The 27,123-nt window shown below is 34.9% G+C and overlaps 1 long non-coding RNA gene across 1 annotated transcript; it reads right to left on the bottom strand.

Moving 5' to 3' along the window:
- Positions 1-10,213: 10,213 nt before the first annotated feature.
- On the bottom strand, positions 10,214-24,593 carry LOC145721426 (uncharacterized). The gene is made up of 3 exons (XR_014145100.1): positions 24,486-24,593; positions 15,346-15,463; positions 10,214-12,943 (listed from the first exon to the last, which is right to left on the bottom strand). It is a non-coding gene; the product is annotated as an uncharacterized LOC145721426 (long non-coding RNA).
- Positions 24,594-27,123: the final 2,530 nt, after the last annotated feature.

The raw sequence follows: 27,123 nt of genomic DNA, 5'->3' as shown, positions 1-27,123 counted from the left end.
GGAATTATAATCATATCAGAGGCATTTTAGGTGAAGCAGAATCATCAATGTGAAGCACAGAACCAAGCTTCCTGCTTTGAGATTTATGGATTTATATAATGACAAATGAATATGGTTTATTTCTCAAGTACATAAGAAAAATAAAACTGCTGTGTAGCAATTTAAGTTCTAACTCAACTGGTCTAAAACATTTTTAAAGTGTCACTGTGCCTTTTAAGAAACATCTAATACAATTCAAAGGAAATTTTCTAGGCATCCAAAATTTTCTTCCATAATACTTCTGAAAAAAAACATGGTGTTCATTAAAATCACCTGGGAGGTTTTTTCCTACAAAAATAGATGATAGATAGATAATAATTAACTGATCAATCTTGAGTCTCACTCAAGATCTATTAAATCAGAATCTCTTCAGGGTCAGGTATAGAGTAATAGTTTTAAAGTTTTCTAAGACAATTCTGATGGACTGGCTTGCTTGTGTGAACTGGTGTGGTGATCTATTCCTCAGAAGTATTTTTTTTTTTTAACCTGACAGAGGCATTTACATACTGGATCATTCTAGATATGACATCGTAGTTGCACGATACTCTTATTTCTCAGACCATAATTTTCAAGCTGTAGATTAGGTTTTGAATATTACTGATTTTTATTTTAACTTATAAGAACAACTTACTTACTGAAGTGCAAGATTGAAGAATATGAGGTACAGTATATCACTATATAAGAGTATATGTCTCCTGAAAGCTCACCAGGACCTTAAATCTATATGTAAAACAAAAGAAATATAACCACAAATCTATACTTCAGGAGTTGTTCATTTACTATCAAACCTTCATTATATGATTATCCCATAAGACTAGACAAGACATCACCAAAGTTGATGACACAGAATTATGCCTTCTTCCTCGTCAGAATGCCAGGACTCACTTAGTATAGGAAATGAACATTATTCCAGGACCATCCCACACCTTCAGTGACAGAGTCATGGTTCAAAACGCTAGAGCTCTTCTTACCCACAAGTCTTTGCTTGGCCCAAGATGTACTAGAAGCTGATCAGTGTATCTTCCCATCTGTGAAAGTATCACCTCCACCCAGGCTGGGTCTCTCTCTGCCTCTATAACTTCTTCATGATTCTAGACTAATTCTTCTAGACTGACTCCCCTGACTCTAGATTACTTAACCTTCCAACTTCCCTGAAAAGTCTGCATGTGAACTCTATGGTTGTTTGGCAAATATTATATACACCATGTACTTACCTATATCCACAGTTGAACTATGAGCAATAAATAAAAATTTGGTTTTGGCCTCCTCAGACTTAAACTGTCTTCATATGCCCTTTTCATCTTCAGTTACCACTCCTAGGGACATTTATATTTTAATAGTATCCAGTACATAACAGGCAATCAAAGACAAATTCTGTATGAGCTCACTTACATGTGGAATCTTAAATGAATAAATAAATAAATAAGCTCATAGATTCAGAGAGCAGATTGGTGGCTGGTGGTTGTCCATGTCAGGTGGGAAGTGAAATGGGTAAAGGTACTCAAAAGGTACAAACTTCCAGTTACAAAATAAATAAGTTTGCTGATATAATGTACAGCATGGCAACTATAGTTAATAATACTGTATTGTATATCTGAAAGTTGGTAAGGGAGTAGGTCTTAGAAGTCCTCATCACAAGAAAAGAATTTGTACCTATGTAAGGTAATGGATGTTAACTACACTTACTGTGATGATCATTTCTCAATATATACCAATATCAAATCATTATGTCATACATCTGAAACTAATATATAACGTTATATGTCAATTATACCTCAGTAAAAAAGAGAAATACAAATTTGAGTCATAAAATTAAAAAAAAGAAGGAATAGGGATTTTCACATAGTTTAATTTTCACAACTATCCATGAGGTGTTTATAATTATTTCCCAAATACAGAAAGAAACTTGAGAGTGTCACAAAAGTAGTAAGTGACAAGAGCCTGAATTCAATCCTCTGTCTTATAGAGTCCAGTGTTCTTTTTAAAGCATCATTGGCTCATATAAGTAGTAAATTCAATACACACAAAACTCAATTATAAGGCTATTTGATAGGTGAACTAAAAAAACAAACAAACAAACAGATACTCCCATATAACAATAACCTCAGTTTCAAAGAAATCACTTGTGGGAGACCAACTTTATAAACAAAATTCAGCTCTAATATTCTGATGCTTGGTTATTTCTATACAATCTGGACAAAGGCCAAGGATGTGGCTAAATATACTCTACTAACAGGGAAGATATCCCCCCGCATGCACAAAAAAGAAGTATCTGGATAAAAAATGCCAATAGTGCCAAGGTTGAGAGACTCTTCCCTTACCAAAGCTTCACTCAGTATAAGATTTTTTAATTCAACTGAGTCTTTAACATTTTAATGTATTTCCACTTAGTTATTCCACTAATTTATCCTGACCAAATATACTTAGTATTTCTTGAGAGTCTTCCAGTTAATATCAATACAGTGATAAAAAGAGACACAAGAATCCTAATCTCATGGAGCAAGGTAAGAATCTGTTCCATAACACAGGTGAAAGAACGATCATTGTTTTCCAAATCAAACTAAATATACTTTTGAGCCCATTTAACAAAGTGTGGAAAAATCTAATCCCAGTTATGTTTGGGGAGCCCAAGAATTTGTGAAGCTTTTATGATACCTAAAATGAAGACAAGTACTAAGTCTTGGTCTTTGGAGTCAATATGATTATTCTTTCTGCTACCAATGCTGCTGTTAGGTCACTCCCTCTGCCTTTGTTATGTCTGGTATTCCTTCACCTCCTAGTGGTCTTCTCTACTGACCCGAGATAGCAAAGGAACCCTGTCCCTCTTTCATCCAGGACACTGAGGCCTAGATCTGAGATGAAAATCTCTCAAATCTCTGGTCCCTTCCCTGTCCTGGGAACACTTACCCTTTCTCCCTGTATCAAGACACCTTTATTTATTTTTTATTATGTTCAGTTAGCTACTGTATAGTACATCATTAGTTTCTGATGTAGTGTTCAACGATTTATTAGTTGCATATAACACCCAGTGGTCATCACAACACGTACCCTCCTTAATACCCATCACCCTGTTACCCCATCCCCCCATACCCCTCCCCTCTGAAACCCTCAGTTTGTTTCCTGGGGTCCATAGTCTCTCATGGTTCATCTCCTTCTCTGATTTCTCCCCCTTCAGATTTCCCTCCTTCCCTTATGGTCCTCTGTGCTATTGCTTGTGCCTTTTTTCCCCTTGCTCTTTCCTCTCTCCTCTCTTCAGTGGTCCTTCTCTCCAAACAAAATCAAAGTAGGGACCATCTTCTAAAGGCCTAGCAAATGCAGGGCAAGAGAAAAATATGTCTGTTCTCTTGATTCTTCTACAATAGTTAAAACAAAACAAAAGCAAATTTCCATAAGGACCCTCCACATAGAATGGCAGGTAACAGCCATTTGTTGAATACACACTATAGTCAAGCAAAGCACTACATACTTACTAGTGAAAAATCTGGAGCACTTGAGTCAAGTCACATAAAATGTCATTGGAAGTTTTCTCTTTTTCCCACTCTTGAAAGGACAAGAATTTTAGTCAATACATCCAAAGTATATCAGGCATAATTAAAGTCACCTTCATTTTACTTAAGATTTGTTTTTGGGGGTACCTGGGTGATTCAGTTGGTTAAATGTCTGACTCTTGGTTTTGGCTCAGGTAAGGATCTCAGGGTTGTGAGATTAAGCCCTGCATCAGGCTCCATGTTCAGCACAAAGTCTTGAGATTCTCTCTCTCCCTCTTCCTCCGCCCCTCCCCCACTTGTACTTTCTCTCTAAATAAATAAGAAAATAAAATCTTTAAAAAAAAAGATTTAATTTTAAATTGTTTTTCTACATTAACATTTTATTAGAAATTAATTAAGCACATTTGAGATTCTGATTTATTTAGAATTAATAACTTCCTTCAATGGCATGACACCTATATTTCATCTCAGTAGTCTGAGATACAAATGAAACCATTCTCTCTACAGTGAGAGAGCCAAGACATCCTCAGAGGAGCTGTCAATGCAGTTAGGATGTCCATCTATCAGGAAGGAGATGACATTTGAGGTCAGCCATAGGCAAATATCCTAAGTAGGTGACATGTGCCATCTAGCATTTTTAACTTCCCTGATTTAGATCTTTTTTTTTCCCCTTTTTAGTGTCCTTGTCTCTCTCTTCATGCACTCAGGATACTTTGCTTTATCCAATCTCCCTGCATAGCCTGTCAAAGCTCTCAGGAAATGTCTTAATAAATTCATCTACACTCAAGTATAAAGGATTGATGTTTAAATTGGAACTACTTCAGGAGTGCCTGCAGTTACTGACTTTCAGGCCTAAGAGATAGATGGAGAAGGATTATTTTTGGGCAGGAGGACCATTCAACCCCTAAAAATTACACTGACATGTCCAGGCCAAAACCAGTTCAAATAAAATGTCTATTTGCGTATGTTTTGGAAAAGGTCCAAGATGTCTCAGTATCCACTAAAAAGTCTCACCTAGAAAAACTACTGTCACTGTCAAATGAAATTATATATATAAAAACACTTTTTAAAGTTAATACTATTAAGTTACTTACTGATACCAAACCCTATTCTACTAGCTTTATCTGAATTTATGCTTTACAATAGCCTTTGAAGAGAAGTACTATTATCCTTATTTCACAAATGAGAAAATAGAGGCAATGGGAAGTTAAATAGTTTTCCTGCGCTCAAAGACCCAGAAAATGGTCCTTTTTCTAACCTATAACCTTTCCTTATCATAATTATCAATGTTATTCTCAGAGCTTTGGGGTACAGGATGATGAATGAGAGCGAATGATGAACAGCCTACTTTGTATGTTCTGTTACTTATTTCAGGAAAAGTATAAGCAGCATAATTATAGTAGCTAATACTTGGTAAGCTTTTTCTATGGCCAAAGTAGGCTAATGAGAATGAATCTACATCATCTCATTTATTGATTCCAACAGTCCTGGAAGTAACTCCTATGAATACTCTTCATTGATAGATAAGAAAAACCAAGGGAAGTCTTAGAGAAGTGCAGTAGTTTATCCAAGGTCATACATACAGCAAGTTGTGTACCCAAGATATCATCCCAGGTAGCCAGCCATTCATTGCATACTCACTAAGTATGGCTTTCCATACTTTATCCCATTTAATCCTCACAATAGACTTATGAGGAAGACTATAAATTTATGGGAAACTGTGTTACAGGGTTAGGGGATGCTTCCCACACAATACCAAGCAATTCTCAGACACCAACAGGGTATCCATGAATTCAACTCAATTCTGACACTATCTACCTGGAGATAACATCAGATTCCACAGGTTGTGGGATCCATCCTACAAAACTGCCCCCCAACACATCCATATACACTTCAGATGCCAGTCACAAGTCCAGGTTGTCACCTATGCTACTGACCAACAGGGTACAAATTGGAGGTTCAAAGGACCCCCTCCAACTCAGGATGCAATTGTAAGTCCAGGTTGTTACCCATACTTCTGATCCAATGGCTTAAGTCAAAGGTTCCCACAGCCTCCTTCTTGGGTTCAAGTGGCTCAAGCAGCTCACAGACTTCAGAGAAACATTTTATTTACTAGATTACCATAACAGCTAAATGGAAGAATTGTATTGGGAAAAGTATGTGGAAAGGGCACAGAGCTTCCATGTTCTTTCCAGGCATACCACTTTCCCCACATCTCCATCTATTCACCAACGTGGAAGCTCTCTGATCTTTGTCCTTTCAGGTTTTTATGGAGGCTTCTGTCTAGTCCTGATTGATTAGTTCACTGATTAATTCAACCTCCAGTCCCTCTACCCTCCCCAAAGACCACAGGTTGGGAATGAAAGTTTCAACACTCTAAACACATTATTGTTTCTATTGACAACCAGCCCCCATCTTTAGGGGTTTTCCAAAAGTCACCTCATTAACATAACAAAAGACATTTTATCATTCTCAACACTATGGAAATTCCAAGCTTTTGGGGAGCAGTGAGCCTGGAACTATGGACTAAGCCAAATACATATTTCTTATTAAGTTACAATATCACACCTGCTCATGACATAAATCATAGCAATTTATCCTTAGATTGTAAAATTTCCTAGGTAACTCGCCTCCTGTCCACCCAATGTTCCTACTACAGTAAGCCAAAGGTTCAAAAACAGGTCTGTCAAATAATACAATATATGTTAAAAAAAAAAAAAAAGAAAGGAAGAGAAAGAAGATAGCAGGAGGAGAAGAATGAAGCAGGGGAAATCGGAGGGGAAGATGAACCATGAGAGACGATGGACTCTGAAAAACAAACAGGGGGTTCTAGAGGGGAGGGGAGTGGGAGGATGGGTTAGCCTGGTGATGGGTATTAAAGAGGGCACGTACAGCATGGAGCACTGGGTGTTATACACAATGAATCATGGAACACTACATCAAAAACTAATGATGTATGGTAATTAACATAACAATAAAAAATTAAAAAAAAAACAGGTCTGTCTCCTCACTCAGACTTGATGCCACCTAGCTTCTTTGCATACCATAATCCAAATCAATCACATCCATGTATCTAAATCAATCCTTAGCCTGAGACTAGACCATCAGAGTAAAAGAGTTTGTTGATCATCCTGGCAGCAATATTTGCCATATTTACCAATTAGCCTAAAGAATTACAGTAGCCGTAGGCATATTGAACTGACATGCAAGAATTTCACTCAACACTGGCTGACAGAAAGGTATGTAAACTATTATCCTGCTTTATTATTCTGAAAACTAATAATTCTAAAACATTTCTGATTATTTTTGTACCCCAAAATGACTTATCTATGGCACCTAGAAAAACGTTAGATACAATGCAGATGCTCAGTAAATATTTGAAGCCTTGAATTATAACAATCATATTAATTTGTACAGGAATTTCAAACCTTATTATCCCTTAGAAATATTGATCTTGAGAGCAAACTATTGGTATTCCCTTAAGCTCACAACTAGTATTAGATACCAGTAAATTATGTGCTGTTGGCAGGAATTCTTTTTGTGTGTGAGTGCACTAGCAGTATAGATTTTTAAATCTTTTCCTTTAAAGATAAAATACAGTTCATAAATTTTAAGTGTATAGCTCCATAGACATTTCAAATATAGATACATAATGTAGCCACCATCTACATTAAGGTGTGGCAGAACATTATTAACATCCTTAGTCATTCCTCACACCCATTCTCAAATATCAGTCACTTCCACAAGAAAACCACTTAAAATTTTATCACCATAAGTTAGTTTTGCCTTTTTAAAATTCATATGAATGGAATTACAGATTATGTACTACTCTATGTCTGGCTTCTTTCATTATATGTTAGGTTGGTGAGATTCATCCATGTTGTTGCATGTAGCAGTAATTTATTCTTTTTCATTGCCAGGTAGTTTTACATTTATATATAAAATTATGATACATATAAATATTTAATTATAAATATATATTAATATGTTGATAAATAAATGATTGTATCTAGGTTGAGATTATTATGAGTAATGATGCTATGACCATCGTAGTAAAGGTGTTTTTAGAAAAAATTTGTATACATTTCAGATAGGAATAGAATGTCTTTCGTTCTTAGAATTGCTGGGTCATAGAGTTTATAAATGTTTAGTATCAGTAGAGAAGCCAACAGTTTTCCAAAGTGGTTGGACCAATTTATACTCCTTCCAGCTGTGAATGAGAGATTTATTTGCCACACACCTTTGCCAATGCTTGATAATAATGTTTTTGTTCTTTTATTTTACTTTGTCATCTAGCAGGTGCATAGAGTATGTTATTATGTCTTCAACTTGCACTTCCACAATAACTAATGGCCTTTGACACATTTTCATATGCTTAAAAATCAACTTGCGTCACCTGGGTAGCTCAGTCAGTTAAGCGTCCAACTCTTTGTTTCGGGTCAGGTCATGATCTCATGGTGGAATCTGCTTTAGATTCTCTCTCTTTCTCCCCCTCTGCCTCTCACATGGTCTCTATCTCTAATAAATAAATAAAATCTTTTAAAAAATCAACTAGATATCCTCTTTAGCCAAGTGCCTATTCAAATGTTTTGCCCCTTCTTGTGTTGTCTAGTTTCATATTAATTAATAGGAAATATTTATTCTATAATGAGTTCTTTGACAGATAGGGCATTGCAAGTATCTTCTTCCACTCAAATGCTTACCTGTTTACTCCCTTAATGATGACAAACAGAAGTTTTTAATTTTAATAAAATCCAATTTCTAAACCTTTTCCTTTATTGTTAGTAACTTTTGTTTCTGTTTAAGAAATATTTCCCCTTCAACAAATGGTGATGAGAAAACTGGTCAGCTACATGCAAAAGAATGAAACTGGACCACTTTTTTACACCATAAACAAAAGTAAATTCAAAACAGACTAAAGACCTAAATGTGAGACCTGAAACCATAAAAATCATAGAAGAGAGCACAGGCAGTAAGGTCTCTGACATTGGCTGTAGCAACGTTTTTCTAGATATGTCTCCTGAGGCAAGGGAAATAAAAGCAAAAATAAATTATTGGGACTACCTCAAAATAAAAACCTCCTACACAGTGAAGAAAACAGTCAACAAAACTAAGAAGCAACCTACAGAATGGGAGAAGATATTTGTAAATGGCATATCCAATAAAGGGCTAGTATTCAGAATATATAAAGAACTTATAAAATTCAACACCCCCCAAAATAATCCAATTAAAAATGGGCAGAAGAAATGAAATGATATTTCTCCAAAGAAGACTTCTACATGGCCAATAAACACATGAAAAGATGCTCAACATCACTCATCATCAGAAAAATGCAAACCAAAACCACAATGAGATATCACCTCACACCTGTCAGAATGGTTAAAATCAAAAACATAAGAAACAGTGTTGATGAGGATGTGGAGAAAAAAGAACCATCATGCACTGTTGGTGGGAATGCAAACTGGTGTGGCCACTGTGTAAAACAGTATGGAGTTTCCTCAAAAAGTTAAAAATAGAATTACCTTATGATCCAGTAACCAAACTACTGGGTATTGATCCCCAAAATACAAAAACACTAATTCAAAAGGATACATGCACCCTATGTTTATAACACCATTATTTACAGTAGCCAAATTATGGAAGCAGCCCAAGTGTCCATCGATAGATGAATGGATAAAGAAGACATATATATATAACAGAATACTATTCAGCCATAAAAAAGAATGAAATCTTGCCATTTGCAATGACATTGCTGGAGCTAGAGAGTATAATGCTAAGCGAAGTACGTCAGTCAGAGAAAGACAAATACCATATGATACGATTTCACTCATAGGTGGAATTTAAGAAACAAAACAGACAAGCAAAGGGGAAAAAGAGAGAGAGAAGCAAACCAAGAAACAGACTCAACTTTGAGAACAAACTGATGGATACCAGAGATAAGATGGGTAGGGGGATGGGTGAAATAGGTGATGGAGATTAAGGAGTGCACTTGCCATGATGAGCACTGGGTAATATATGGAACTGTTAAATCACTATGTTGTATACCTGGAACTCATAAACACTCCATGTTAACTATATTGGAAATAAAATTTTTTAAGAAGTGTCCAAAAAAAGCACAAAGAAATATTTCCCTACTCCAAATCCCAAAGACATTCTCTTATGTTGTTCCTCTAAAAATTTTATTTTATTGTTTTATATGAGATATGTGTAATCTATAACTCACCTCCAATTGATCATGTATACAAGTCAAGTCTAATTTGGGGGTCAAGTTTAATTTTTTGCTATGGATATCAAACTGGTCAATTATCATTTGTTAAAAAGTATGATCTTCCCCACTATCCATGTCCTAACCAAACTAATATTTTTTCTAAAAATAAAAAAATAAAAAGTAAATCAAATAGTAAATGGCAAAAATTCACTCTAAATATTAAATAAATAGTAATGAAAATTAGCATCTTTTAAGTTTCAGGTCTGTTGTAACACTGTCTGAAACTATTTGTAATTTATTTTAAAAATATTAAACATTTAGCTTAATGAACAATAATGATCCTGGATACAAATAAAGAAGAAATTTGAAGATATTACCAGAAGAGTTTATAAATCAAATCTATCTATAATTTAAATCTCTATTTCTCTCAAATCACAAAATCTTAGCATTTGTATTTCCCCAAAAGAGAATGAAGGTATTTGTTGTTCAGTTATATTTTTATTTTTAGGCCACTAGTCAAATGGCAAACCATAAAATAAACAGAATACAGTTTCTGAAACAAGATTTTTTTACTGCCAAAGAATAGTGTTTTCTCTCCCTTAATAACCTACTATGTTGTTCTTTTCCAGCATTTAGGATGGGGGAGGGGAGTGAAGTATTAAAAAAAAAAAAACAAAAAAAAACCTAACGCTCTATTATCCCAAATAAGAAATTATTAAAATAAAAACATGTTTTTTGTAAATAAAGATTATTGTAGATATGGCAGGATGGTAACCACTTAATTTATGTTGAATATAAATCGATTATTAAGAATCATAGCAAACATTTTATAGCATTTTCTATATACCCACCATTATACAAAACATTGTATTATGCATTTCCATATTTTACAGAAGAGGAGACAGGCATAGAAAGATTAACTGTTTTACCAAGGTCACACAGGTAGTAGGTTGGTGGACCCAAGATTTAAATCTCCATAGTCTGGCTTTAATGGCTGTTTTGTTAACTCATATGCCAACCACTTTGTGACAGTTTGCAAGCATTTTAACAAAATGAGAAGTAAGGCTATTAAAAGATGTGTATGTATTTCAAATGCATTTATTCTAATTTATTCTATCTCTGGTTTTTCTTGTTCCTCACCTATAAAATAGAATAGATAAAATAGTAACTTCTTCCTAACGATGCTATGAGAATTAGATGGGTTAATACACACAGAACACTCAGAAGGATAGATCATATGGGTCATAGAGTAAAATAAACTTCGCAGGCATCTATGACCATATAACAGCAATTAGTACCAAACCTCCTGACAGACCTAGTATGTCCTTTGGGCAATACATGAGGACATCCCTACCTCTAGGGCAATCAAAGTCTTTAGTTAATACTTTGTGGTTATACTTTTAGATTTTATAAAAAGACTGTGTGTCTCATAAATATTTTTACTATTTTACACAAAATATGGTTGCCATTACCCCTCATACTGCTCACTGATATTTTGTTATTTCCTTCAACTTTTCAATATATGATTATAGTGGGAACTAGCAGGTACTGTTTATTAGCACCTCATCTTTCCACTTACTCCTTCTTAGTGGAAGCCTAATTTTGTTTAGATAGCCTACCTCACCCACTCATCCATGAGTTTCTAAGAAGTTAAACCACTCCCAATCCCTGGACTTGGACTGATTCTGTTTTGTCTAAATTTATGATCTAAAGATCTTCCCATGGTATATATTATTTATCCAAACATGGGTATGTAACAAAACTTGGTGGACTGATGTTTCAGAATTAGAGAAGGTATATTTTTCTGACTCTCCCATACTGCACATGAAAAAAAAGAGCAAATAGTCCAAAATGCTAAAGAAGCCATTTTACCACCATGAAGGAGGAATTGGCCTTAGGATAAAGCTGGTTCTGGAGACAGCTTAGCTGATCAACCAAAAGATCCTGGATGTCTGCTGACATCACTTGGTCATTAATCCATACTATGCTTGCAGTACTCCCTACCGGTGGATTGCCATATTATATATAATAATAAACTTACTCATGCTTTAGACTAGTTTAATGCAAGTTTTTCTGTTATGTTCAGTTGAAAATTTCTTACCTAAAACTCATATAAATCTATAACCTGTTTAATTTGAAGTGAGGTCTGTGTCCATGAATATCTTTTATATTTTCACTGCTTTAATTAACTGCACATTATCTGCTTTGGGGGTTGTACACTTTACAAGTCATTTCTTCAAAATACTTGATGTCTGCTATTCTAAAGAAAACTAAAAGAGAACTATATGCTAATTTCAGAAAACTATTCTACTTTTGCATCATATTGACTTCACTGAGTTTCAAACTTATTGAAAAATATATCAAGGCATAAAGTCCCATCTTGACGACATACATATAAAATTCATTTAAACAATTATGCATCAAACAAATATATTCTATTTTATCGTCATTATAAAAGAATACAGATTTTCATTCATGCCTTATTCTATTTCTAATAGGATAGCCAAACAATATACAACAATTAAGCTATTTTGTATATAACAGTATATAACAACTGAGCAATTTTAAATATTCCAAGTTGGAACTCAAATTATTTTTCACTACTTTCTCTAGCAAATTTATAAGAAAAGCTATTGAAAGAATATGGTCTGTGAAAGCAACAACAAGCATTAATTATTCACATTATCTTTAACAATTCTGTAATACTCAGGAAGTCACATTTTCTGAGAAGTATTCAAAGGATTATTTAAATTACAAATGAAAGTTTGCAAAGACATTGTAAATATAGAAAGATTACTTTTTAAAAAGTCTGTTAAGAGTTATAATGAAATAAGTTGGGGACAATTAGCATCCTCTAATTTACACAGGAAGACATCTATAGACAAAAGCGTGAATTATCTAGGTGTTACATAGGCAAAGACATTGGCACTAACCAGACAAAAATTCTAAAAGAGCCAATGTGAGAATCAAAATAGTGATTGACCTTATCAACAATTAATGCCTAAAAACAAATTCATTGCTACTAGTCTACTATAAAATTGAATCGGGGTGCCTGGGTGGCTCAGTCATCAAGCGTCTGCCTTCGGCTCAGGTCATGGTCCTAGGGTCCTGGGATCGAGCCCCACATCGGGCTCCCTGCTCCGCGGGAAGCCTGCTTCTCCCTCTCTGACTCCGCCTGCTTGTGTTCTCTCTCTAGCTGTGTCTCTCTCTGTCAAATAAATAAATAAAATCTTAAAAATAAATAAATAGAATCAATTTCTGATGTTGATTTATATGTAGTCTTGATTTACTAGACATGAATAAATAGGTATTCATTCCAAACTCCATATAGCATACCAGATTTCCAAAGATAACCATTAGCAGTGACCCATTATAGCTAATAAGATTTTAAATATATAAAGACACAATTAAAAATATTTGCCAAATAACTCCAGGATTGATGATCACTTGTGCATATTTACAATGGGGAAAAAATCACAATTATATATCTATGTATATTCACATATATACATATCATATATATTTTGTATATCCATATATTCATCATATATATTCATGCCATTCTATACATACATATTTATATCTTTTCTCTATGTTACATACACATACACAGAAATTATACACATTAAGAACTATTATAAAAAATTAGATTCTATTTCCACCCTCAAATTAATTTAAATATCTGAAAAAAGCCTATAATGAAGCTACCATTTCTTTAAAGTAAAAGAGAGTTGGCTTAGAAAAATAGTATCTTTGAGTTGTAAAAATCCTTGAATCTATAAAGTTCAAGCATCTTTTTTTTAACTTTTTTTTAGATATTTATTTATTTATTTGACAGAGAGAGAGTGCACAAGCAGGGAAAACAGCAGAGGGAGAGGGAGAAGCAGACTCTCTGCTGAGCAGGAAGCCCAATGCAGGGCTCGATCCCAGGACCCAGGGATCATGACCTGAGCTGAAGGGAGACACTTAACTGACTGACCCACCCAGGTGCCCTTCAAGCATCTTCTAATACACCCATCACATTCAAGTGGGTGGCTCTGTTACGTTCTCCAGAGACTAAATTAGAGCGTTGGTTGAGAATGAGCACCCTCACACACAAAGCCCACTGAAGTTACAGTGTCTTATCATAAACATAAACAAACAGTGCCACTCTATAACAGCAGTATCTTTAACTTAAAATTTTAAATAAAGTAAAAAGTTTTTGCACAGCAAAGGAAACCATCAACAAAACAAAAAGGCAACCCACTTGAATGGGAGAAGATATTTGCAAATGATATATCTGATAAGGGATTAATATCCAGAATATATAAAGAACTCCTACAACTCAACACCAAAACAAAAACAAAAACAAAACAAACAAACAAAAACAACCCAAATAATCCAGTTAAAGATGGGTAGAGGACCTGAATAGACATTTTTCCAAAAAAGATATACAGATGGCCAACAGACATATGAAAAGATGTTCAACATCACTAATCATCAGGGAATTGCAAATCAAAACCACAATGTGATGTCACCTCACACCTATTAGAATGGCTATTATCAAAAAGATAAGAAATAGGGGCATCTGGGTGGCTCAGACCTGCCTTCGGCTCAGGTCATGATCCCAGGGTCCTGGGATCTAGTTCTGCATTGGGCTCCCTGCTCCGCGGGAAGCCTGCTTCTCCCTCTCCCTCTCCCCCTGCTTGTGTTCCTGCTCTTGCTGTCTCTCTCTTTGTCAAATAAATAAATAAAATCTTAAAAAAAAGATAAGAAATAACAAGTGTTGGCAAGGATGTGGAGAAAAGGGAAATCTCTGGCACTGTTGGTAGGAATATAAACTGGTGCAGCCACTGTGGAAACAGTATGGAGTTTCCTCAAAAATGTAATAATAGATAATCCAGTAATTCCATTACTGACTACTTAACCCCCAAAAGAAAAAACATTAATTTGAAAAGATATATGTTTATTGCAACATTATTTATAATAGCTAAGATATGGAAGCAATCCAAGTGTTCATCGGTAGATGAATGGATAAACAAGATGTGGTGTGTGTGTAGGGGTGTGTGTGTATACATATATACACACACAAATTATACATATATGTATATATATGTATACACACACACCCAAATTTTTAATGATATCACTTCATTTTGTTTGTTCCAAGTGTATAAAAATAGATTTCTATATCATGAAAAAGTATCTGGCAAACTTCCTAAACATTGTTACTAATTCTAATTATTTATCTATATATAATATTCCTTGTAAGTAGATATATTTATCACTTTTCAAAATGTCACTTGTAGTCTTAGCTTTTTGTGAATATTTTATATGAATGGATGTTGAATTTTACAAATGTTATTTTTTAATCTATTGAGATAATCATATAATATTTCTCCTTTAGTCTCTTACTTTGGAAATTTCAGTAATGGATATTTTTTTCAAGGTTAAACCCAGCTTGTCTTTTTGGAATACCTGCTCTCTTTTTCTACACACACACACACACACTTACACATAACATACTACATACACACACACATAACTTGTTCTCTCTCTACAAATCTCACACATCCCATGTACATTACTCTTGGATTTTTTTTTTTGTTTATTTAGGATGTTTTCATTTACCTTCTTGTGTGAGATAGTCCTATAATTTTCCTTCTTTTATATTCTCATCAGGCTCTGATATCAAGATCATTCTGGTTTCATAAAATGTTTTGAGGAATATTTCTGCTTTTTCTATTCTCTGGAAGAGATTGTACAAGACTTTAAATATTTGGTAGATTTCATTGCTTAAGCTTTATCAACACTTTTAAGTATTGTGTTTATAGTTATGGATTATATTACAGATTTAGTTTCTTTAGCATTATGGTTTATTTAGATTTTTATTTCTTCTTTTATCAGTTTTGTTAGAATGCATTTTTAGGAATTGATCTATAGCATCAAAATTTTTAAATTTATATTTATAAAGTTGTTCTATTTCTAATATCCTCTTTTGCTCTTTTTAATGTCTGCAGGATCTGCAATGGTATCTTTTTTGCATTCCTGATATTAGTTATTTATGCTTTATCCCTCTCTCAATCACATCACTTTGGGATTTATTAATACTCTTTATTATGGGGGTGCCTGGGGGTTCAGTCATTAAGTGTCTGCCTTCAGCTCAGGTCATGATCCCAGGGTCCTGGGATCGAGCCCCGCATCAGGCTCCCTGCTCTGTGGGAAACCTGCTTCTCCCTCTCCCACTCTGCCTGCTTGTGTTTCCTCTCTCACTGTCTCTCTCTCTCTCTCTCTGTGAAATAAAAAAATACTCTTTATTACCTGCTCATTTTTTTATTTAACTAATTTCTACTCTTTAGTCTTTTCTTCTCCTATAACCTTTGATGTAATTTATCATTCTTTTTCTTCTTTCACTCATTACTTATTGGCCTTACTTCTTTTCTAATATATTATTTTAAATCTATAATTTCCCTCTAAGTAATGCTTTCATTATACCTCACAAGTTTTATTAGGTACTATTTTATTATCATTTAGTTTCAAATGTTATCTCGTTCCCAATGTGATTCCTTTTTGGTCCTACCAATTATCTAGAAATATATTTCTTACTTTCCAAACATGGGGATTTCCTAATTGTCTTTTTGTTATTAATTTCTATCATAATGGCAATGTGACAATTAATACTAAGTATGATTTTAATTTTTTTTAAATTGGCTTTATGTCCTTGAGTTAACCAATACTTTTAAATATTCTATATTTTATTCTTTGTCTGATAGGTCCAAAAGCAGGAGTCCTTACCCATCTTTTTCTATTGTCCACCGTTTCTGTTTATTTTCTTTTGTGTTATCTTACCCTCTCAGTTTCCAAATTCTGTTTTATGGTGAATAAGTACCTTTTTTGTAAAATTGTGGAAATAATACTTTGAGGGCTAAGATGATGTTATTACCCTCTAGAAAGAATTTATCTTTGCTTCATACAGATACCTGGGGCCGCTAGCAGCCTGGAGTCTCCTCAATTCAGTTTCCATGAATTAAGGTCAATCTAAGCTGAGCCATCTGAGAGAACCATGGCTACTTCTTGGTCATCCTTACCGCTATTAAGCAGTCCTTCTGGGATCATTCAAAGCAAGAAGTTTTGCAACTCCTCTTTCTGGGGCCTCTGGACACCAGCTGCTCAGTGAGGCTACCACAGGTACTTATTTTCCTCTCACACATACCCTCCCTACCCCCCAACCCTGCCCCCACCAACAAAGAACCCAGAAGAAAAGGGCCACAAATGCCTGCCTCACATTTCTGGGCCTCTTGTTTTTGTTTCTGACCTATTCATTCTGTGCTATCCCATTTGTTCTACAATGCCTTTAAATAGTTCTTTTAATTGAAATATATTTGACACATAACATTGCATAAGTTTAGGAAATACAATATATTGGTTTGATATATTTATATTGCAATATGATTGCCCTTGTAGCATCAGCTAACACCTCTATCCTGTCACATAATTATCTGTGTGTGTGTGTGTGTGTGTAGGGAACAATTAAGATCTAGTCTCTTAGCAAGTTTGATGTTTTTAATACAATATTGTTGTCTATAATCACTATGTTACACCTTACAACTCCAGGACTTACTTATATACTAGTTGCAACTTTGTACCCTTAAATAACATCTCTCCTATTCCCCCACACCTCAGCCTCTGATAACCAGCATTTTACTCTCTGTTTTTACAAGTTTGGCTTTTTTGGATTCCACACATAAATGATATCATACAGTATTTGACTTTATCTGACTTATCTCACTTAGTATAATGTCCCCAAGTTCCTTCCATGTTGTCACAAATGGCAGGATTTCCTTTTTTTATTGAAGTATGATTGACATACAATATTATATTAGTTTCAGGTGTACAGCATAGTGATTTGACATTTATATACATTATGAAATGACCAACACAAGTCTAACTAATTACTATTTGTCACCATATAAAGTTAATATAATATTATTGTCTATATTCCCCATGTTGTACATTACCTCTCCATGCCTTAGTTATTTTATAACTCGAAGTTTGTACTCTTGATCCCTTTTACCCATTTTGCTGCCCTCCCCCTTCTCTGGCAACCATCAATCAGTTCTCTGTAACTATGAGTCTGGTTTTATTTTGTTTGCTCATTTGTTTTGCTTTTTAGATTCCATATATAAGTGAAATTATATGGTATTTGCCTTTCTCTTATTTCACTTAGCACAAAACCTTTAAGATCCATCCGTGTTGTCTCAAATGGCAAAATTTCATTCTTTTTATGGCTGAGTAATATATCATTGTGTGTGTGTGTGACCTTCTTTCTAATGATGGACACTTAGGTGACTTCCATATCTTGGGTATTGTCAGTAATGCTACAATGAACAGGGAGGGGCATATATCTTTTTGGATTGGCACTTTCATTTTCTTTGGATAAATATCTGGAAATGGAATTGCTGGACTGTATGGTAGTTCTATTTTTAATGTTTTGAGGAAATTCCACACAATTTTCCAAAGGGGCTGCAGCAATATACATTCCTACCCATGGTGCATGAGTGTTCCACTTTCTCCACATCCTCACCAACACCTCTTATTTTTTTGATAACAGGCATTTTGTGTGAGGTGATACCTCATTGCAGTTTTGATCTGCACTTCCCTGATCATTTGTAATGCTGAACGCCTTTTCATGTACCTGTTGGGCATCTGTATGTCTTCTTTAGAAAAATGTCTATGTAGGGGCGCCTGGTGGCTCAGTCAGTTAAGCATCTGCCTCAGGCTCTGATCATGATTTCAGGGTCCTGGGATCCAGCCCCATGTCCAGGCTCTCTGCTCAGCAGGGAGCCTGCTTCTCTCTCTCTCCCTCTGCCTGCCATTCCCTCTGCTTGTGCACTCTCTCTCTCAATCTCAAAATAAATAAAAACTTTGGAAAAAAGAAAAATGTCTATGTAGTTCCTCTGCCCATTTTTAAATCAGATTGTTTGGGTTTTTGCTATAGTTGTTGTTGTTACTGAGTTGTATAAGTTCTTTATATATTTTGGATATTAACTCCTTATTCAGTGAGTGGTTTGCAAATATTGTCTCCCATTCTGTAAGTTGCCTTTCATTTTGTCAACAGTTTTCTCTGCTGCCCAGAAGCTTTTAAGTTTGATGTAGTCCTACTTGATTTTTGCTTGTGTTGTGCTTTTGGTGCTTTTGGTGTGTTGTGCTAATCATTGTTAAGACCAATGTCGAGTTTCTTCCCTGTTTTCTTCTAGGAATTTTAGAGTAACAGGCCTTATATTTAAGTTGAAATAGTGCTGAAATAATTATTTTCTCCATATTTATTTGTTTTCGTTGTGAGGGGACTGGTGTGAATTGTGACAGCTGCTACTACCAAAGGTAGTACTTAAATTCAGTCTTTATTTTTTTTTTATTTTTACAGCTGAAAAGTTACCTGCCTCTTATCATTACCTTGTAAAAATAAAATGATGTTGATGAAGGAAGGCATATGGAACTCACCATGAAGTCCACTATAATTCTAATGTAGCACTAAATGATTCAGTCTGGGTAGTATTCAGATGCTAAATATAATTTATGGCTGGGACACTGATACTGCTGAAGTTTTAGATCTCTTGTTCTTACTAAAAACCCAGCCTACCAAATGAGTAAAGATAATTCTGCTTTACAGATTTTGTACTGTAATTATTGTTAAGAACTATAATCATTAAGTATAATTAGCATCAAGTGGAGTTTTACACAACAATAAATGGTAGCATAATTATAGATTCAGGCTGTCTGCTACTACAAAATTAAGTTAAAAATTTCAAGCAATCTGTGTTGTAGTTAAAACATATTCATAAGCATACAGTATATTGCTTATAAACCAAAGTAAGATTGTAAAGCTCACATAGGAGATCTGAATCCAACTATTTTTATTTCCTCTGAGATAGCAAACACTTTTGAATTTCACTTTTTATGACTCACATTCAGCTTCTATAGACTCCATTAAATTTAAAGATGAAGACACCGAAAATAACATTTTACCTCACAAATAACTTTATGTTTACAGTGTTGAATAAAAGGATTTTTATTTGTTCCTGTATCTTTCCCTCAAAACAACAAAAACCTCACCAAAAACAATAAAAAGAATGAAAAACAGAGAAAATAATCCATATTCAATAAAATAACTCTCTCAATTCCAAAGCTCATACAATGAAGTTCACCTGTCAAACACCATAGGCTCTGGACCAAGAAGAGAAGTGCTAAGAGTCAACTTGTGCCTACTGGAGCTCTACCAAGTACAGAATCCTACCCGCCCCCCCCCCCCCGCCAAAACGAGTACCTCAATCTAGAAAAGTTTAAGCTATGACTCTGATTGGAACATTGAAATCTAAAGGATAGATGGGCAGCATAAGCGGTGGTGGTCCTGTAAAGATTTGATTCCTTTAAATATTCATACAACGTCATTAAACATTAGGGATTGAATCATGCTGCTACATTATTTCTATTATTTATCCCCTAAATTCTCAGTAGAGCAAAGATCACCAGACATGAATTAGTAATTAGGAGGAAGAATGGGCAACAATTACCAGATTAAAATATAGCAAATCCATGCCCAAGGGACCTTGTTCTGAGCCATATCACCCTCCTAGAAAAACTGATATGACCCAGATTTTAAAAAAAAAAAAGGTAATAAAATGACATATTTGATGAAAGTCTCTACAAGGCCACAAATGGTAAATGCATGCAGTCATAGATCTCCTCCTTCCCCATATCTCCTCTCTTGTTCTCATTCTGTTCTTCCAGACATGAAGCAATTTCATTTGAGGATTAGACATAATCAGAAAGAAACCAATATGGAACATGCATTAAACTGGAGGGAGGAATTAAAAGAGGCAGATGAAGAACACAAACCGAATGAAAATTTACCCATTGAAACACATGAAAAGTCAAAGAATTTCTACTCCCTCAAAGAAATTATAGCTCTGAACTCTTCCTTTTAAAAAAAATTTTTTTAAAGATCAAGGAGCAGGTTTATGTTCAAAGAAGAGATTACTGAAAGAGGTGAAAAGGGAGCTATGAGCTCAGAACAGAAGAGTAAGAGGAAAAACAACACAATAGAGACAAAAGCTAGATTAGTACCCAAGCACGGGCGCGAGCACACGCACGCACACATACACACACACACAGAGTCAGGAATATAATGAATAGAATTCTGCAATTCACAGCAAACATGAAAAAGAACAATGATTTAAAATTGAATATAGATGATAACAGACATAGAACATAAGTAAAAAGATCTAACAAGTGCATTATTGATATGTTTTCCTGGAAAAAAAAGAGAACTGAACAACAATAGAAAAAAACACTCAAATCTAAAACAGGAAAAAACAATTCTGAAATGATGGCTTTAGTCTGCAGATCAAAGAAGTATATCATGTTCTAAGAAAAATCAATACAGTAAAGTCAGCACTGAGATATAACCTCTGGAAATTAACTGACATATAAAGACCAAAGAAAGAATCATATAGACATCCAGGTAGGAAAACAAAAATTCACATGCTAGGTTGGCCTCAGTCTATCTATAGAAGCACTCTTGCTAGTAGATAGTGTAACAGTATAGTCAAATTTTGAAAGGAAGAAAGGATGACCCTAGAATTTTACACTATGTTTATATACCAAGTATTACTAACTAGTAAGTTTTAATCTATAGACCTAATTTGGATATCTCTAGGTGTTCCAATATTGTTCTTTCATTGCAAAAGAAAATCCCAAATCATGTTTTGTATTTCATTGCCATGTCTGTTGAGTCTCTTTAATCTAGCACAGTTCCACCCATCTGTTTTACATTTTTCACATTGGTATTTTTTAAGAAAAATTCTCATAAATTGGTGTTAGTTCAAAAACTGTCCCCCAACCATGAAGGGCAAGGAGAGAACAAAGAGGCAGGCCACTTCAGATTGGTAGGTGGCAGATTTAATAAGCAAGGGAACTTATATACATGGCTTGTCTTGGGCTGCAGCAAGATACTTTAACTTAAAAGTTTATACAGAGGCCTTAACTGGGTTCAGTCATCTATACCGTCCATATGGTCTCAATAACACCTTACTCTCTCAAGGCCATGTCCTTGAAACATCTCCTAGTGTAGGAATGGCAGGCAGAATGTACATTCTGAGGACAGGGAAGGGGGTGAGGAACATCTAATTGCCCAGGTCCGGCTTGAGGGACAACCAATGGTCACATCCTCTACATGAACTCTTCCAACAATTGGGGATGTTTCCGCAATATTATACTCAGGTTACGTATATTTGACAGGAATACCACAGACACCATCTTAAACAAGTGATCAAATTAAAATCACCAGTAATGGGACAAGTTGATATCATGTTCCTTTTCATATAATGAATGGAGAATAGTAAACCCAAATTTTTACATCTTAATGTATCTGATATAAAATATAAATACATACCTGGTTATACTTTTTTTAAGAAATAAAGCAGTATACATAGGGAATGTGGACTCCCTATCATACTATCATCTGAACCCTGAAGTTTATTTCTTTTCTCAAAGGAAAATGCTGGTAATTGTTTGATGGATATTTGTCACACCTCATTCTGTGATTTTGCATATGTGTAAAATATATCCTTGTGTGGTTTTTGGGGGGTGAAATTATATAAACATAATCATACTGCATATTTGCCTTACACTTCACTTTGTTCATTTAATATATTTTAGAGTATTTTTATGATAGCTCACAGATATCTCATTTTTTTATTTTATGATTAATATGCTGTTGCATACATGAAGCATAATTTATTTCATTTTCCTTATATTGATGGACATTTAGGTTGTTTCCAACTTTTCTTAAGATTTTATTTATTTATTTTTGACAGAGTGAGCAAGCACAAGTGAGGGGAGGGAGTGCAAGTGAGGGGAGGGGCAGAGGGGGAGGGAGAGAGAGAATCTCAAGCAGACTCCCCACTGAGTGCAGAGCCTGACATAGATAGGCTCCATCTCACAACCCTGAGATCATGACCTGAGCCAGAACCAAGAGTTGGACTCTTAACCGACTGAGCCACCCAGGTGCCCCAGGTTGTTTCCAACTTTTTAGTATTTCACACAATGCCGTAGTAAGCATTCTCACATATACCTTTTCATTTACATATACACACACTTCCATTAATAGATATCTAGGAATGAAAAACCTGAAAGGTATGACATTTTGATTTTTTGATAAATCATGCCAAATTATCCTCTAAATCATGTCACCATTTTGTTTTTACTAACTATATAAGGAGAATGTGTTTCTTCCAGATCTTTGTCAACATTTCATATTAACAACAATTTTTAATATTTCCTAATCTATTGGAAAAAATCTTATTATTGATGGCCAGATAGGCCATCTTTTCATATATTTATTGGTCATTTTTATAATTCTTCTGTGAATTGTTTATTTGTATCCTTTGCATACTTTTATTATGCATATTTTTTCTTATTTATTTGTAAGGTGCTTATGTTTCTTTGCATATTAATCATATATGATACTTAGGCTGCCAATATGTGTTCTCCCCATACAGTGTTGACTCTCTTTTATTCCATTGCACTTTACACTAAATCACTGAAAGAAACAAAAAATCAAAAGTCCTATTGTCTTGATCTTACCAAAGGGAAACCTAGAGGCATATTAATTTACTATAAGTCAGACAACTGAGGCCTTAGTCTTATATGAGGATGCCAAAATAAGCATAAGATAGTGGGGAAAAAGTTTATAATTTATATTTTTGTCAAAAGATCTGGGTTGCTGGGGCACCTGGGTGGCTCAGTCGTTAAACGTCTGCCTTCAGCTCAGGTCATGGTCCCATGGTCCTGGGATCAAGCCCCACATCGTGTTCCCTGCTCTGTGGGAAACCTGCTTCTCCCTCTCCCACTCCCCCTGCTTGTGCTCCCTCTCTCACTCTGTCTCTCTCTGTCAAATGAATAAATAAAATCTTAAAAAAAAAAAAAAAGACCTGGGTTGGAGCCCAATCTGATTTAATAATAGACTAATCTTGCATCTACTGTTGAGCAAGGACTTTAAACCCCCTGAAAGACAATTGAACTTGGAATCCAAAAGCATGTGTTCAAGCTTGGATCTCCTAATTATTAGCTCTATGCCCTTATTGCAAATCAAATTCCTCATTTGTAAAATAAGAATACAAATAGAGTCCCTATATATTTCAAATTAGTGATGTGAGAACCAATGTCATAAATATGAAAGAGATTTATGCCTTTAAAATATTACACAAATACAGGCAAACCCAGTGACTTTGGGTGATCAAGGTAATTCCTCACCTAAAAAATAAACCATTACCTATCACTCATTTACTAGTTCTAATGAGATAAAGAAAATAATGTTTTAATAATACACACAAGATGATAGAGATTTCTGTTGCACAGAGATTCTCATTCTTCCCTGTTATCAATATTCACAAATCCAACAATTGTTTTTCAACAGGCCACATACTCTTCAAGCTCCAGATTTCTACCATTTCTTATTATTTCCTTAAATTTAGTTTCAATTTACTTGGTTTAGAACTTGAAATTTAAGTACTCAAATCTATTTTTACTGCCTAAGATAGAAAAATGTTAAAGATAACATCATGGCATTGATAATTCAATTTTAAATCATCTCATGAAAAGAATTGCCTCAAATTATAAGAGTTAATCATTATTTTATATGAACCATAAACAACTACTGGCATATAGCAGATTGTCATGAAACCCATCATAAGATAGACACTTAAACTTACCACAGTAGGTGATATGAGTCCTTTTAAAAATATTTTTCAATCCAACCATTTCATCTTCTCAGAAAAAGATGTGAAAAGGAAACCTATTATTACCAAGTATATGCAAGGTCATCCAACACCTTGCTGCAGAAAAATTATAAGAGGAAAATAAGACCATTAATTGAGTATCCATCACTTTGATGAAACTATGGATTGAAATTCACTCTCACATATACCTATTTCTTCCAGCTTCAGAACAATGTGTATTAATAGAGGCTAGGGACTTCCTTATCAGCATTAACACAATTGCTGAAAATAATTCAAATGCAGAATATTCAGAAGAATTTTTTTTTAATGCAAGGGTTTCTTCTTTCATAATAGAAATATTTATTTCTTTTATACCTGGGATATTTTCATGCTAATATTTTACTGACAAATATGAATGGTAAAAGTGACAGTTTATTAATTGCAATTGGCCAACTATAAATAATTGAAGTGTTCTCAATTTTAGTTTAACAATATTAAAATGATGAAAAAATTTGGTACAGCATACATGTCTAGGAAACTGTGTATTAGACTAAACAAGACAAGGAGCATGCACTGACTTAGTTAGAAACATATATAAAAGCTCCCATGGGTGCAAAAACTCTGCTTTCCTTATTAGAGATCTAATACCTCAGAAAAATATAAATTAAAAAATGTGTAAATTAAAACACTTAAGTCCTATAGTTTAATGATATTGATATATATTTGCTGATGTTTACTCTTTGATAATAACCTTCTATAATTTTACCATATCTATCCTTTTCACATAATTCAGAGAGACTGTAATCTGCCATAAGGATTTTTAAAAACTGAGTTAGTGATATTCATTCCATGTGGACCAAGACTTAGGCACCTGATCTATGAGATTATATGTGTCCCTCTGCCCCACATTCTTGCATGTTTAGATATGTTAAATGTTTATAACAGTTAAAGTTGTGGCAACAGAGCTGTTGGCAGTTAAAATTATGTGTCTTATTTTCATGTGTGTGTGTATGTCTGCATTCCAAGTCAAATTTTTAAATTTTATTTATATAATTAACAAAAATAGTAGCCATTATTTTAATACAATTGCAAACAGAAAGTCTGTCTCAAGTCTTTATGAAAAATAAGTGTTGGAGGAAAAGATGCCCACATTCTTTTTCTTTTTAAGATTTATTTATTTGAGAGAGAAAGAAAGAACAGGGGGAAGGGCAGAGGGAGAGGGAAAGAAGAAGACTCTCTGTTGAGCATGGAGCCCAATGTGGGGCTCAATCTCATGATCCTGAGATCATGACCTGAGCCAAAATCAAGAGTCAGAGGCTTAGCTGATTGAGCCACCCAGGTGCCCCAAGATGCCCACATTCTTAACAATTGAACCCAGGTTTAGGGTTGGTTTTGTTAACATATTACAATTAAGTTTACTGATTTTGGCCCATATCACCAGAGGAAGAGTGTTTCCCATATGCAAAAAAAGATTACTCATAATTTTGGGGGTGAGGGGTGGGGGTGTTGTTTGTCTCTCCGAACAAGGTTAGGTTTGCTTCTCTAGAGCTTTCTTTCCACAGCTAGATTCCCTTTTCTCTAAGACTTTTTAAAGTAGCAGAACTAAATTTCACCTGAAGGCATACCTCTAGATTTTCATTGTACTTTCTGTTCTCCCTCCCTTTTCCCCTTTCTGAAGTCCTCAAAATGGCCTTTCTCATTTCTGATGTAACTTGAACTCTGAACTGCAGAAGGTCACTCCATCAGTTACTGACCGCCAGTGACTGAAGAAGAAGCTGAGAGTCCAGATAAAAGGTGAAAGACTACTTTCTTTGGAGTATCAGTGAGGTGATTAACATGAATTGTGGAACTAGAGCACTCTAGCTTTTGAAGTCATTTGGGAAGTATATGCCACACTGCATTCAGCCATCCAGGTCTTTGGGTTGCATTACAGGATGAGAGGGAAACCTGACCCAAGAGTCACAGCATAGGACTGGCAAGGCAGGAACGTGCAATGACACCAAATCACCACAGTGAAATGTCATTCACTGTCACCAAATAACATCACATTACTTGCACCCACGTAAGAAGGTTGTATTGTTACCAACATGTGGGCAAAGAATAATAACAACTTGCACAGTACAAGAGGGGGAAAGTCACATTAGGGGAAGGAGGGTTAGAGAGGAAAGAAAACTTAGACACCAAAACTAGAGCATATTCACCATTGACCACAATCAAGGGGAGGCTCCTGCATTTGGGAGAGATGCACATGTAGGCAAAAACTAGGCACAAAAGCCAGAACAAATTCTCCTAAGGGGCATCTAGAAAGGAATTCCTTTTATTCTGATTTAGAAACAAGAGGTGAAGCAGAAACCCTGTTTTCCCCAAGAATGACCTTTTTCAGGTCCTTCTGGGGGGTCTGAGTTTGTTCAGCTGAAATTTAACTCTGCCCCACAGAACTATCAGTTAGTTCTAAATACACATAGAGCAGTATTTTCTGAGATCGTTTCCACTAAACACCCTTCAGTTGTATATGATGTTCTCTGTGCCTGAATCCTCTTTACTGTGCATGGCTGACTCCCTCTCAGCCTTCACAGTTTATACACCATACAGCTTATACCTCACTTCCTCACAGACATAGTCCTTGATCTGC

This window comes from Leptonychotes weddellii, chromosome 5, assembly GCF_054177405.1.
Source record: "Leptonychotes weddellii isolate Sample4059 chromosome 5, ASM5417740v2, whole genome shotgun sequence".
In the NCBI taxonomy this organism is placed as follows: domain Eukaryota; kingdom Metazoa; phylum Chordata; class Mammalia; order Carnivora; family Phocidae; genus Leptonychotes; species Leptonychotes weddellii.
This window is presented reverse-complemented; position numbering and strand designations above follow the sequence as displayed.